This window comes from Schistocerca nitens, chromosome 4, assembly GCF_023898315.1.
Source record: "Schistocerca nitens isolate TAMUIC-IGC-003100 chromosome 4, iqSchNite1.1, whole genome shotgun sequence".
NCBI lineage: Eukaryota > Metazoa > Arthropoda > Insecta > Orthoptera > Acrididae > Schistocerca > Schistocerca nitens.
The window spans coordinates 742,349,347-742,360,711 of NC_064617.1; the positions used below are offsets into that span (position 1 = coordinate 742,349,347).

General features: G+C 42.8%; 1 protein-coding gene across 1 annotated transcript in view; it reads right to left on the reverse strand.

The window, feature by feature from the left end:
• LOC126252983 (ATP-dependent translocase ABCB1-like) overlaps nucleotides 1-10,567 on the reverse strand; it is a 231,734-nt gene extending 221,167 nt beyond the window's left edge. The window contains exon 1 of the mRNA XM_049954011.1: nucleotides 10,447-10,567. The gene's annotated coding sequence lies outside the window, so the exon portion shown is untranslated. The remainder of the gene's footprint in view (nucleotides 1-10,446) is intronic.
• Between the last annotated feature and the right edge of the window lie 798 nt (nucleotides 10,568-11,365).

Consider the following 11,365-nt stretch of genomic DNA (forward strand, 5'->3'; position numbering starts at 1 on the left):
ATACATTTTGTGATTCGCAGATATGTTCTGTACTGCAGTGCGTGTGCACTTTCGTCGTTTTGTTAACATGATTTGTATTCATTGCATATACATTTTTGTGATTTGCTGATATGTTCTGAACTACAGTGCGTGTACACTTTTGTCATTTGTTAATATGATTTGTACTTATTATGTTTATTTGTTGTAAAAATGCTAAAGAGTTTTACAGTGCGTGTGCACTTTTGCCATTTGTTAATATGTTTTGTACTCATTGTGTATACATTTTGTCATTGCCTGATATGTTCTGTACTCAGTGCATGTGCACTATATTTTATTTCATGTTCTGCACCTATATATATATGTATATATTCTGTGATTGTAAAGTTAGTTAATTAAGAAAAATTTGTTGCTCATGGCAAGTCCAATTGACTCACCATCGCTGCCAAATTTTTGCCCCCCCAGTGGAGGGTTATGTAAGATGTATGCTTTGCCGGCGATGGGCGAGGCATGACAGAATCTCTGACTAGAGAGTAGTTTGTCGTTAGTTGTTGCTTGTCACTAGTCTGCGCTTGTCAGCGCGAGTCGACGGTAGTAGTCTGGTGTAGTCTGCGTGAGTCGGCGGGAGTCGGCATGCGTCGGTTGTGTGCTCTGGTCGCGACTCTGGTCAGGACTCTGGAGGATGAGTACTGTTGTAGAAGGTAAAAAAGCAGCCTTGCGCATATTCAATAATGTATGTTAATTGAAATTTAATTTGTTCAGAAAAAATGCCCCAATAATAATTTTTATAATATAAAGTAACTCTTTAAAAGAAAACCATTCATTTCAGTTTCCAATGCATTATCATTGCTTCCAAGAATCAAAAAAAAAAAAATATAGGCGAGCATTGCACGAAGCTGTGTCGAAAAATGACTAATTAAGAGCAGATATAATTGCAGTTTTATTGAGGTAAGAATTTTTGCCTTTTTTATTCAGAATACAGGGCCGAAGGGCAGCGCTGCTGTCCTCATAAAATTCATCAGGTTACAAAACTTTTTTATTATTTTGGTGTTCAGGAATTTTTCTATTTCGAACTTGACATTAAATGAGAAAAGAATTTTGTGGTAACATTAAATGTGAATGCATTTCTGCACACAGACTATAAATGGGAGCCAATTTTGTTCAGATGTTACAATATTAAAAAATTCTTTTAATTATTATTTTTTGTGGCGAGGCTACACTTGGCTCATTTTTATTTTTCATTTAACATTTTTTGTGGGGAGGTTACATAGTGAATCCCTTATTTCAAAGTTCTCAGTTAGGACTTGGATTCGGAAGTGTTGGATTATCGTATACACGATGGTAAGGAGAAAATTTCTCGAGATAGTGTAGAGATGATATTGATGAACCTTTCTATCCATTAGGTTGATTGGTATACATTCTGCAATAGCGAAGATCAAGTGTCAAATGTATGTGTGGATTAATGTTGTTAATGTGGGTGTTTAAAATGATGGATTACCAATGAATTTTAGATTTTCGATGGTTTATCTAAAATAGAAATTCATGCAAAGATGATGTACTTTTATATGAAGACTCTAGTTTCAACGATTAAGACACTCGTTGTGGGTTGAAAGGCACCATAATTCACTTGAAGGGCGTCCCAAAAGTGTAACCATAGAAAAGCAGCAGAGAAAGTTTACAAAAGAAAACTGATAATTGACGAGCAGCGGACGCCATAGGTCTATAAGAAAAGAATAATACAATACTTGAAGATCCATTTTCGAAACAGGTGTTTGTGACCATCTATGCAGAATTGGTTAAATACTGACAGAAAATGCGACTGTACGTGAACAAAGTGTTTGACATGCCAATTTTCTACCACATACGAGATGTGGGTGCACTTACTCCTTCGAAAGCAGCCAGATGGAGCTAGGAGCCCTGCGCCAGATAGGGAGAATTCTATTTCTTGTGCCGAATAGATTATACTCAGATATTATTCTTACTGATGACTCTGAAAGAGTAATATACTACCTGGCAATTTCGTCTGGAACATCTTGATTGCAAAACTGACTATACTTCTCCACCCACTGCACCTGACCACGAAGGTCGTTTTGTTATTATACATCTTAGAGATTAAATGTTGGTACATGCACCCCTGTTTCTTAGAACAGACACCTTCTGACTTTCTCCTATTGACACATCTATGACTGTAAATACGTTTGCATCCAATGAGAAAGTACTGCGGCCTTATGTGGATATTTTCCAGACCATGTATCACCGCACTACGAGTGTAACCTGGCCAGTAGAGAAACGTTGCTCAAAGTTTATTTACTCAAATATTGAAAAAGTGTACATGTAAGTCCGTAAATATGGAATCCGCTTAGGATCACTTTGTTGTCCGTCTGTCTATCCGTCTATTAAGACGCTTTCGTCTCTGGAACACATAGAGGTATCAAGCTGCAACTTTGCGTCAAATCATAGCGGGCTATGGTCTAATACTGAGTCTACGGTCTCTTAGCGGTGTAAAAAATTTCACCTTCTAAGCCACTGGACTCAAAGGAGATGAATTGTCTACACACATAATCAGGTTCGTACGGATCACTCAGGGCACGAATCCTACTCGCACCTATCCGGTTTTGCGTAAAAATCACTTTCATTCACTCCACGCCAAGATATTTTCACCTTGCCTCACATAAAGTAATGTGTACAAATAAGATACTAATATTGAAATAGAACATTATCTTACATATTAAAAGCGATAGTCAGCTTACTTTCTATCAGGCCGGCGGCTGTTCACCAGAACATTAACTGACGTTATGCAAGCTCAACATCGCATTATGTGCTTGAAGTAACGCAAGAATCAACAAGTAACGACATAAAGTTCATGGAACTAAAGAACGGTACTCCTGCTTTCTCCGTAAAACGCACACACACATACAGGTGTCCGCCTATAGACACTTCATTCGGTTCACTACATGATGCGCACCTTCACATTTAAATAAGTTTCAAACATAGCATCTTGGCGCAGTATTCAGCTACTGGAGATATCTTACAACGTTCCGACCATAACTACTTGTTCTCCACCTGTAGACTCAATTTGTCAAGATATTTAGCTTCTGCTACGCACCGGGAACACTTGGATATGAACAGATCCCGACCAGGATTATACCGAAGAAATATAATTCTGTTCAATTGTGCTCACTTTATTGAATCTCTTTCCATTATTCTTGGACGACCAGAAGGCCTCTCAGGGATGCCACGGATGGACCCCTCTGTCTGTCAACCACAAACAAAGGTCTCGGTTTCCACGGCCGTACATGTGACCGTTAGAAAAATACAAGTTATTGTCCACTTCAAAAAGAGGTATACAATGCAAAACATGTGCAGGGTTGCTGTTTGATTGTTACGTCAAAGAGTTCTTTGATTAACGCAGACATTGTTATCCTTCACAGCTCTAAATCATACAGATGCACTGTGATGAACGTTACTAGGGACAATACACCAAATATTAAGGGAAACACGCCGACACGGTTTTTGAAGTACTCGAACAAGCTCGAGATTTTGACATTTACAAACCAGAATATCCTACTCTGTTATTAACAATATGGATTTAAACGTAAGGCAGCGCCCACTCACTGAGCATAAGAGAGAGGGATAATCTACATTCTACGAGCACTGTTTATTACATCGCGCAGCGTTCTACAACAATTTTCAACAGGATTGCCAAAGAGATGACGTTTGGTAGAGACAGACAGCTGGTTTTCAGACACACGAAGCCGACTTTTCTAAACTGCTACTCCCCACCGAAAATGAAGGGCAATCAAAAAGTTTCCGTTCGAAGTCCGTATACTCCAGAACAGGTAAGCTAATCAGGCGAAATCGCCGTGTACCCTGAGGTAATCATTCCACCGACGCACCAGGTTGACGATATCCGTAAGGTAAAACATCGTGCCCTGCCGCGTGAAGAGATCGGTAACTGCCTAGTTACAGATATCTAGTATCTAGTTCCTAGGTAACAGAACGCAGCATGTCATTCTCAGTGGAGAGAAGTCTTCCGAAGTAAGAGTGATTTCAGGTGTGCCACAGGGGAGTGTCGTAGTACCGTTGCTATTCAAAATTTATATAAATGACCTTGTGGATGACATCGGAAGTATATCTCGCGAGGAGACCATGAGGATAAAATCAGAGAGATTAGAGTCCACACAGAGCATACTGAATCTTTCTTTCCATGAACAATACGAGACTGGAATAGAAGGGAGAACCGATAGAGGTACCAAGAAACCCTCCGCCACACTCCGTCAGGTGGCTTGCGGAGTATGGATGTAGATGTAGATGTGGATCCCTGTTGCACTTCCTCGTCCGACAGAATCATCGGCCCTACAATGCCTTTTTTAAGTGGCCGAAGGCTTGGCAATGCCAGGGAAGAGGTCAAGACTATAAGGAGGGTGCTCCAGTGTCTCCCACTGGAGTTAGCGTAACGTCTTTGTTACAACATTTGCGACTAGCAAACGTGCGTTATCATGAAACAGCAACACCACTTGTCGCATGATTTCACAACGCTGCTTTTGACACACATACTACCCCGTACACATTCCTCATTCTCCGATGATTGTCTGTCAATGTTTGTCCTTCGGCAGCTAAGAAAAGCATACCACCACGTTGGTCCTGTTTGGGCTCATTGGTAATAACGTCGCTATACTTCATGCTTCCGCATTTACCGCATGCACGTCTGAAAGATACAAATGGCAGACTAATCCCTTGGCTACATGTCGGTGCTTGTCACATTGGAGTCGCGCTACGCTGCATATACGCTGCAGCCAGCGCCCTCTGACGGAAACTTTTGGATCGCCCTTTGTCCATCACGTTAATCGTGTTATAGCAATTGTAACTCATTGCACTGACTGGAAAATAAATAATACTTTCCATATACGAGTACTTTAGCTGCACATTCGTGTCATGGTAAAGCAGCTGACTAACATCTATTTGACTAACATCTATTAAAAATAGGAAATACTGTGCATGTAAAGAGGTTTGCAGATTGTTCGCTTATTCCAACCGTCTTGACATTGTGCTATGAAACTGTTTGAGGCCACTGCTACGATGATTCACGACGATAAGCCATGATTAAAATAATCCCTTCTCATTGTTTATTGTTACATTTATAAAATGAAGAAAGCCTTCTTTGGTTGTACTCCGCCGCTATCATAAAAAGAATTTTTAAGTATATAGCTTAAAAGCTGCTACATTGTTATTATGATCCAACTAGTTCCTGCAGTTCACATCGTCAGCTGGCATAGTTTGCAGTTAAAATAACGCTGGTAGTTGTGGTGTGGGCTAGATTATGCGATGCCATACTCCCGGACAAGTCGCTTCCTCCTTACTAGGCTATTTTAAACACTGAAGTCTACCACATGACGACATAAATTCTCGATATTAGGTACACCAAAATGAAAGATTATATCAGCTTTTTGATGATACACATAAATATAGCTCACGTGATTCTACTGTTGTATGTTACTTCCTCCATTTTTATTTTAATTGTTGTACTTCACTATAACTCTCAGTCCCAGGAAGTTTTAAAGAATTTTGTAAGTAGAATAAATAAGTTTCAACATAAAGTGTTCGAAATTACTATTACAGACTTCTAGGAGTTGTAGAGAGGACTTAGTAGATCAAATTATGTTAAGGATCCCACATCGGAAATGTATCTTCAGGTATAAATTAAGTTGAAGATCGGACTAAGTTCAGGTCTCCCATTGCGCTGTCCGATCACAAGCTTTTAAGAGGGTGCCGTCGTCTGTACCTGTCGTAAATATGACATGACACCTTCGTTCGGGTACAACAACGGGATCGAGAATCTAGTATGTTCGAAACTAGAAGGGTTGGCTGTGATATTTCACGGTCGCGCTGCACTCTCGGCTTTGAAGACGACGTCCTTCGTCACGCAGGAGAGAACCAGCTGACAAGTACTCGGAACATTGTCCACGCCACGTGCTCCTACGGCACGCATGTCACACCTTAATGTCACCACTGCATAGCAGGAGATTTGGCAGTGATTCGATCCTCAGGCTGATTTTAGATCCAAATTCTACATTTCCGGACATGGGTTTCGTATCGAAACTTCATCTATTAATTCCACTGTATAATCCATTTTTTCTTTTTGTCATCAGTCTACTGACTGGTTTGATGCGGCCCGCCACAAATTCCTTTCCTGTACTAACCTCTTCATCTCAGAGTAGCATTTGCAACCTACGTCCTCAGTTATTTGCTTGACGTATTACAATCTCTGTCTTCCTCTACAGTTTTTGCCCTCTACAGCTCCCTCTAGTACCATGGAAGTCATTCCCTCATGTCTTAGCAGATGTCCTATCATCCTATCCCTTCTCCTTATAAGTGTTTTCCACATATTCCTTTCCTCCCCGATTCTGCGTAGAACCTCCCCATTCCTTACCTTATCAGTGCACCTAATTTTCAACATTCGTCTATAGCACCACATCTCAAATGCTTCGATTCTCTTCTGTTCCGGTTTTCCCACAGTCCATGTTTCACTATCATACAATGCTGTACTCCAGACGTACATCCTCAGAAATTTCTTCCTCAAATTAAGGCCGGTATTTGATATTAGTAGACTTCTCTTGGCCAGAAATGCCTTTGTTGCCATAGCGAATCTGCTTTTGATGTCCTCCTTGCTCCGTCCGTCATTGGTTATTTTATTGCCTAGGTAGCAGAATTCCTTAACTTCATTGACTTCGTGACCATCAATCCTAATGTTAAGTTTCTCGCTGTTCTCATTTCTACTACTTCTCATTACCTTCGTCTTTCTCCGATTTACTCTCAAACCATACTGTGTGCTCATTAGACTGTTCATTCCGTTCAGCAGATCATTTAATTCTTCTTCACTTTCACTCAGGATAGCAATGTCATCAGTGAATCGTATCATTGATATCCTTCCACCTTGTATTTTAATTCCACTCCTGAACCTTTCTTTTATTTCCATCATTGTGTGTGTATAATCCATAGAAGCCTGTAATAGGATTTTTAAATCACGTCATATCCTATTCGAGAAGTGCTGATACAGTTTCTAGCATGGCTTAATTTGTGCCGGAACGATGTTCTGCCACCTCCGGAGCAGTATTTTTTTGAGCCACTGGAACAAGTCGACACCGGAGATTTAAAATACTACATCACAACGTAATTATAATATGCCCCTGCGCCAGCAATAGTGAACGTGACAACGAGGGACCAACGGGCAGGGGCGAGCGGCAAGGTAGGCTACTCTCTCTCTCTCTCTCTCTCTCTCTCTCTCTATGCGTGCGCGCGAGTGTGTGTGTGTGTGTGTGTGTGTGTGTGTGTATGTATACAGTATAACCAACACACGTTGAGCTTCCTTCTGAAGCTGTGAAAGATACATACCACCTTGTGTTTACGAATGCGAACAATCTCAGCAATCTAGAAGCATGGCGACTTCTCGTGATGCGTGTGTCAATGACAAATAAGTAACTTGACGAATGTTTGAACCTGCGTTCACGAAATATTGTTTCTTCCGTCTTGTAATACTCACATCAAAAAAAGTTTTCTATCACCCAGGTTCCCAGAACTCCTGAAGATACACGTTGACTATGATTAGTTTATCACAGACACAGTCTCTCTGACCGTTCAGAGATGTAACTAAACCCGCCCAAAGATGTAAACAACTATCATGAGCAGCGCCTATTAGACGGAGGAGGTCTGACAGTCGATCAGTTCTAGTCATTCCACCAGGAAAGAGGTACACGGCTCGTGTTGCCTGTATTTCAACCTTGCCTAGACGGTCAATACCGCGGTTCGATCGCGTCCGCATTGTTGCTTTGTGCCAGGAAGGGCTCTCAACAAGCGAAGTGTCCAGGCGTCTCGGAGTGAACCAAAGCGATGTTTTTCGGACATGGAGGAGATACAGAGAGACAGGAACTGTCGATGAGATGCTTCGCTCAGGCGGCCCAAGGGCTACTGCTGCAGTGGATGACTGCTACTTACAGATTATGGCTCGGAGGAATCCTGACAGCAACGCCACCATATTGAATAATGCTTTTCGTGCAGCCACAAGACGTTGTGTTACGACTCAGACTGTGCCCAGTAGGCTGCATGAGGCGCAACTTCACTCCCGACGTCCATGGTGAGGTCCATCTTCGCAACCACGACACCATGCAGCGAAGTACAGATGGGCCCAACAATAAGCCGAATGGACCGCTCAGGATTGGCATCAGTTCTCTTCGATGATGAGTGTCGTGTATGCCTTCAACCAGACAATCGTCGGAGACGTATCTGGAGGCAACCCGTCAGACTGAACGCCTTAGACACACTGTTCAGCGAGTGCAGCAAGGTGGACGTTCCGTTCTGTTTTGGGGTGGCATTATGTGGGGCCGACGTACGACGCTGGTGGCCATGGAAGGCGCCGAACGGCTGTACGAAACGTGAATGCCATCCTCCGACCGATAGTGCAAACATATCGGAACATATTGGGAAGGCATTCATCTTCATGGACGGCAATTCGCGCCTCCATCGTGCACATCTTGTGAATGACTGCCTTCAGGATAACGACATTGCTCGACTAGAGTGACCAGCATGTTATCGAGAACCGAGATGATGAAAAGCTTTTTTGATGTGTGAATTTGCCGTAGCTGCTGATCAACTACGCCCACGCTCACACGCATTGCAAAAAGTAAACAATCTTTCGAGCCGACGTCGGTACGTAAACATCCTTCCCCACGTCCCTTTTTCCATGGCGCTCGAGTTTCTCTTCTCTTTGCCTACTCTGCAACCTTGTTAAACATAGGTTACTGCCAGCGCAACTGAACGTTGCGGCTGCACAGGTTGAAAATATGATCATAGTCACTTGTGTTGATATGTAATCGATCAGAACTAGGGAGTAAAATAGTTGCTTTAATAGCTAAAAAGAAATATTTGATATTCTTTAGATAATTCTCATAATTAATTATGTGGCTGTCAATCATTAGTTCGCTAGCCTATTACTGTTGTCAAGTATAGCTCACTGAAGCTCATTAAACGCTGACTAAGATTATTTAAGTTCATTTAAGTCTCTTGTATAGGTCTGTTCAAATTCCAAATACCAAAGAGAGAAAAAAATTTAAAGAAACAGATCTTTTTTGAAAGTAGTTTGTATTTATTATACATGCTGCTGGGTGTCTCTAGGCCTGAAACTATTAACAAGACGGTCATCGTAGAATCCTGATGGTGGAACTTGAAAACGGATTCAGCGAAGTACAGCAGACAGATTGGAGCCTAACATAGAACGCAACACTCTTCATGGACTAATGATGATTGGTCTGCACATGGAGAAAGTTTTTGTTTTACTTAATGACTTTAACGGAGAAAATTCTTCCATATATAAAACTGGACCTCGAGCAGGCTCGAACCTATGATCATACCTCACAGATTCCAACTGTCTGAATGCTATCTATCTGTAGTGGTAATTATCTCGGTAGGTTTCGGCGGAGAAAAGTATTTTACCATGTTAAATGACTTGGATTTATTCATAGAAAACCGTTTGCTAGATAACTGAACACTTTTTCACCTACTGAACTCCGTAGTCCAAGAAAGAACAAAAGTATAATCATAAGTAATTTTTCTCGTTACATAAAATTAATAACAAATTAATACATGCACATCGCGTCATTGTATTTAATCCATTATAGGAGCAAAGTGACACTGCTACAGAGACAGACGGTAGCACTTGTTGCATACATTAATTCTTGCGTTTTTATTGATTTGATAAGAAATAAATTTAAAAACCTTAATTTCATAGCAATATTTTGAAAAAAAAAAAGATTTCTTATAGTAAGTTTTACAACAAGTTTTCAGAAATCGAAACTGGTGATTTTACGGCTGGGAGAAGGGGGGAGGGGAGGGGTTGTAGCTTTAAGAGGTGTGCTCCCGCACCTAAAATTTTGGAATTTAAGCTTTTCGGCAGTCACAGCTATGAGATGTACAGCAGCTGTCTCAACGGAAGGATGCATCAGAGGGTATTTCACCACGAGCTGAGCTAACCTTGCAAGTAGTATGTGTCTCTGCCGGTCGTTCCGACGCCTTTGTTCCTTAACCTCCCACGGCGTCCTTCCACAACCCACTTCTTATACGGTGCCACGTGGTCGCTAGCGCGGGAAAATAAACTGCACCGATAGCACAGTATCGAAAACTTCACTGGAGGCAACAACAGCTGCTCAGCTTATAAGGCAGGAAATGCACACTGCATAGCACGTGGCACAGACGCAAACCCGCTCCGAAAGTAGCCGTTACCGCTACGCCGGTTGGTTGCGAAACAGACTCCGAAGCGTCACTCACCGCACACCGCACTACGACTGCCGCAGCACCACGTGCTCGGCCGAGCCACGGTAGACAGAAGTAGCCTCTCGCTGAGTTTGAGGCCGGCGACAAGACAAAAGCGAAAATTCGCTCTCCCGGCGCAATCACTGCGGTTCTGTGCACGCAACTCACCGTCGAGAATAGGAAGCGCAGCGCAGGCCACGAGATTCCGCGTCCGACGGTGACAGCCGGCGTTTGCGCGGAGGCGGTGGACGCCACGCAGCCGAGTCGAGCGGGCTGGCGGTCGGCGGCCGGCGGACTCGATAGTAACTCCCGCCTCTTCCCCCACACTGCGGCCCGTTCCCCCACCACCGCGCCCCGCGCCGCACTTGGCAGCACGCGTGCGGGACATTTCTCGCGGGATACAATCCGCTTACGCTTACTCAAGATGTCGCAATCTACGCGTCCGGCGCCGGCTCGCAAATAGATACCGTAATTGCCGAAGATTAAACCGAGCGAGATTCACAAACTCTCACGTCTTTACCGGCAGCATATCTTACTGCTAGATTGCGCAATGCGTCACGTGAATGAGCTACAAGAGGCGCTCGCGTGTGACTAAGAGCGGTATCGTTCTAGTTACGACGTTCGAGGCGTTCTCGGGACAAAAATGAAAGTAAAAGTGAGTGCATGTGCTCCAAAGCTTTAACGTGGTTACGCAACAGAACCTTGCGCAGTGCTACCATGACAACATTCGTAAGCACATAATGTATTAAAAAGGCTGTAAGCAGTCACAGAACGTTCATTCAAATACTTCACAGTTTAGTGGAACGTGCAGGGCCTGCAGCTGCCATCTTCACTTGTAACTACATGATTAGTCTGCAGTTCACACTTAGTGTTTGGCAGAGGGTGCATAGGACCACTTACAGAAGATATCTGTACGGTTTCCACCCCCGAACAGCACGTGGGAAAACGAGCACCTAAGTGTCCTCTCTCTCTGAATCAGCAAAATGTTTCTGCATTTGATGTAGAAACTGGTTTTAGTAATTTTGTGGGAACACTGCAACATAGAAAGAACTCCTTTTAACGTAAAGTACACATGCTGTGTTGTGGG